Source organism: Canis lupus, chromosome 19 (assembly GCF_048164855.1).
Source record: "Canis lupus baileyi chromosome 19, mCanLup2.hap1, whole genome shotgun sequence".
In the NCBI taxonomy this organism is placed as follows: Eukaryota; Metazoa; Chordata; class Mammalia; order Carnivora; family Canidae; genus Canis; species Canis lupus.
In genome coordinates, this window is record NC_132856.1 from 28771568 (window position 1) to 28776015 (window position 4448).

General features: G+C 45.6%; 1 long non-coding RNA gene across 1 annotated transcript; it reads left to right on the plus strand.

Annotated features, from left to right (window-relative positions):
* Nucleotides 1–503: 503 nt before the first annotated feature.
* On the plus strand, nt 504–2688 carry LOC140611303 (uncharacterized). The gene is made up of 3 exons (XR_012012583.1): nt 504–923; nt 1703–1807; nt 1884–2688. It is a non-coding gene; the product is annotated as an uncharacterized lncRNA (long non-coding RNA).
* The last annotated feature ends 1760 nt before the right edge of the window (nt 2689–4448 follow it).

Here is a 4448-nt window from a genome sequence, read left to right on the forward strand (position 1 = left end):
CAATTTAGAAGCACACATGCTCTCGAGGATTCAGAATGATATCTTGTAGCTGTTTTAAATGTACCCACATTCTGTTTTCATCAGGAATGATAGTGACAGACATAGAGACAATGGCCTTTGAAAGAAGACTTTATTGCTCACTGTTCTCAAGAGAAGGGGGACACACCACATCACGTAGGGCCATGTGGAGAGGCACCAGAGTTGCTCAGGAGGCAAAAGGAGTGAAGGAGAAGCATGGATGAAGGCCTTTATTAATATAGCAGTGGGCAGCTGGCAGATGGGCATATCCCTTATTGGGCAGGAAGTGAAGCAGAGTTGGGATTTGTGGTTGGATGATTTGTAGCATGAATCCCATGTGCTAGCAGAAACCCAGGGCCAGTACTGTTGTCGACAATTTTGGCTGCTAAGTTGGCCCCTGACTTCACAATGCCAAGTCATCAATTACAGGATATCTAGAGCAATTATGACAGAAGTGTGAGCCACTGCCTCACTGTGATTGCTCTTCATCTGGTCTTCAGTGACTCTGATCCTTTTCACCAAAGTTTGGATCTCTTGCTATCTTCTTGACATGACCCCACTGGACCTTGGGTTTTATTTAGATCTTCTGTTCTTTGGCCCATTTTGGTTTCTCTCTCTCCTACTCTGACTCTGCTTCCGTTATACCTAGAGATTTTCTCCATTTTCCCCCCTTTCTCATACATAGGAGAGCTGCTTCTTTCCACAGACAAGCATAGAAACTTGGCAAATAGCGGGAAGCTCAGTCTGTGTTGCCATGTCAACCGAAAGCAGAGCTGACTTTTCAGCATCACACACTAATCGTTCCGGTTTATGGACTGGCAGGGCCCTAGAAGACCATTTTCATCCACTGGAAAGTCTCCCGTCAGTTATGAACGGGCTCCAAGGCTAGCCCATCCTGGCTGTGGGTGAGCTGCTGGTGGGACCTTGGTGAAATTATCTCACTGCCAAGACAGGACCCAAACCATGGCCCAACACCCACCTTCCTTTCTCCCTTTTCCTTTTTTTTTTTTTTCTAAGATTTTATTTATTTATGAGAGACACACACACATGGGGGGGTGGGGGGAAGAGACATAGGCAGAGGGAGAAGCAGGCTCCATGTAGGGAGCCCGATGTGGGGCTCAATCCTGGGTCTCTGGGATCACCCCCTGAGCTGAAGGCAGACGCCCAACCGCTGAGCCACCCAGGCATCCCCTTTTCTCCCTTTTCCAAAGAGGAGCCTCATTTAATATCCACAGCAGCCCCTGGCTGCATAATTACAGGAAATCCTGGCTCCCCTCAGCTAAAAAGACAGAATTCTTGAGGAAGAATTTCAGGCTCTTTTACTATTTCCCTTTGCCCTGTAGTCTGGCTCTGCGCCCTCATTTTGCTTTCTTTTCTCTGTGGTGGTGCTGCGCCCCCCCCCCCACCCCTATCCCTCACCCCTGCCACCCTCCGCTTAGAGGAACGTGAGACTCTTGATATGCAGCCTTCCACTCTAAATTAGCTGAAATTCTTTCTCTTTAGTGAGAAAAGTATATATATTTTACTCCATAGCTCTTGCTTTCTTCTTTTATTTTTTGGCTTTTTTTTTTCTTTGAGATAGGAAAAATGTATTGGTAGCTAGCAATCGCTCTAGTTTTGATTCTGCTCCCTTTTATGGGGCGGGAGGAGGCTCTCACCTGATTATATCCTTTAATGATGGCAGCAAAAGAAAGGAGGAGATCATTCAGAGTTCTAGAAGGACCTCTTGGTTTAGGTATATATTTATGAGCAGAAGAACAGATTCAACAGGAGCCCGGGGATTTACAGAGTGAGTGTCTTTCTCTGACAATTGTACTTTCTACAATTGGGCATCCTGTTACCTCACTTGGAGTGTCACATTGCAGGTTTCAGCAAACGGGACAGAGCAGATCCGTGTTGGGTGCATGCGGAGGGGAGCCTGCCAGTGACCCACTGAAACCATCCGAGTTCTGGTGATGGAACTGATTCCAGCATAGGTTCCAGACAGAAATGCAGCTGCGTCTTTGCTTCGTTTGACTGAAGCAAATGCAATCAGTTTTCATCTTCTCTGACATTTATTATTTTGGGGAGGGGGTGTCAGGGGAAGGGACATTAGCCACAAATATGACAAGGTTAAAGGACAATGAGTCTGGTCTGAAGCATTGCATTCTAGACGGTTGACATCCTAAGTTCATCAATCAATATTATTGACTTGGCCGTGCTTCAAGATGGAGTAATTTCTATAATGCAATTTAGCCTGTGCCACAAAATGGTGTGTTGGGGATAAAATGTCTGAAGCCAGTCAGTCGTCTGTGAGATACATTTTGGGAAACATTCTTAATCTTAAAAATAGAACTTGAAGTGTTTGCAGCCAGGAAGATGCTTAATTAGATTCACATAGGAGCCACCAGCTGTTCATAAGACAAACAGAAATGTCTGAAGTCTCTTCCGGTTCTCTGGAGACAGGCAGAATGGCTCCCCTTTTCCGAGCCAAATCTGAGAGACCCTTCAGTGAAAAGCTCTCCAGGCCTGAGTGGCCAAGCTCGGCACACAGAGCTCACGTTTTCCTCTTCCTCTGGCCTCTTGCTCTGCTCTCAAAACCTGAGGAGCTTCTAGTTATCCTGGTAAAATGTCCACAAAGTGACACTCCCATGGAACGGGCCACACTGTGCCATGTGTGCCCGGCCCTATGCCCACTCCTTCCTCCCTCAGCTTCTCTCTCACTCAGTGAAATCTTGTCTTCACCAGACTGACTTCTGGATCTTGGTGATGCAGTTGAGGAAGAGTATGGGGGAGGCAGGAAGAGGACCCATGTGAAGGAAGCTGGGAGGCAGGAGGGGAGGCAGAGAGACTTTTCCAGAAACATAAAGTTGATCTGTATAACCAAGATTTGGGAGAGAACAAGAGAGTAGGGAGGGAAAGTCATGAGGCTCTGTATTTTGGTAAGTCATGGCTCCTGAATTGGGGAGGGGAAAAGGAGACTGTGAGAAGTATGGTTAGGAGTTTAGAACCTATCGCGAAGATTTGGAAACGGGGGTGCCTGAGTGGTTCAGGGTGTTGAGCATCTATTTGGGTTCAGGTCATGATCCTGGGGTCCTGGGATTGAGCCTCACGTCAGGGCTCCCTGCTCAATGGGGAGCCTGCTTCTCCCTCTCCCTCTGCTTTTCCCGCTGCTTATGCTCTCTCTCTCCCGCTCTCAGATAATTAAATAAAACCTAAAAAAAGAGAGAAAGAAAGAAGAAAGAAAGAAAGAAAGAAAGAAAGAAAGAAAGAAAGAAAGAAGAAAGAAAGAAAGAAAGAAAGAAAGAAAGAAAGAAAGAAAGAAAGAAAGAAAGAAAGAAAGAAGAAAAGATTTGAGATGAGTTACCAGGCTCACAAGTTGACAGGAGAAAGGGACCTTAGAAGTGATGTAGCTTAGCCTTCCATTCAATGCGGGAAACTCTTTTAGGGCATTCCTGCAAATGAGCCATCCTACCCTCACTCAGAAACCTCTGGTGATAGGCACTGTGCTATTACTCTGGCAGTATAGAAAAGTGGCCAGGAACACAGATGCTAGAGCCAGACTGCCTAGGCTCAAATCCAGGAGCCACCAGTTACCAGCTGTGGCACCTTATGTATTTTGTTCCCATAAATTAAAGATAGTAATAGTAGAGGGTAGTTATGGCGATTAATTTTACATGTATCTTTAATTCTTCCTAAAGGATATGTATCACTTAGAACACTGCTTGGCACGTATCAAGTATCCTACAACTATTTGCTATTATTATCACTATGGTAAGGTGGTTCCATGAATCAGGTTCCAAATCTAAGAAATTGGCTTCTCTTATTCCTGACTGTTGATCCCATTTCTCAGCTCTGAGATAACTCAAACCAAGGCTACTCTGCCTTCCACACGGGTACCACCAAACATCTGAAGATAACTATCCTATGGCTTTTTGTTCTTATGATACAGAGGAGAGTTTTTTTTTAATTTTTTAAATTTATTTATGATAGTCACAGAGAGAGAGAGAGAGAGGCAGAGACACAGGCGGAGGGAGAAGCAGGCTCCATGCACCGGGAGCCTGATGTGGGATTCGATCCCGGGTCTCCGGGATCGCGCCCTGGGCCAAATGCAGGCGCCAAACCGCTGTGCCACCCAGGGATCCCCAGAGGAGAGTTTTTTGCAAATGCTATTCCTTCTGTCTAGAACACTGTTCCTGCCCATGTTCTTCATGTTTGAAGTCAGATTCCTTCTTCAATACCCCTTTGCACATCTGAGTAATTATACAATATTTTATCCACATTCTCTGTGTATAAAGATGAAAGGACATAGTGCGGATTCTCCTAGCTGTTGGTATGTGTTGCCATTGTAACATGTGCCTTGTGCATCTCGGTAACCAGCAGCTAGCACACAATTCTTATTGAATGAATGAGGTGGAATATGAAAGATGAATGGGTGTACAGCAAAGGCC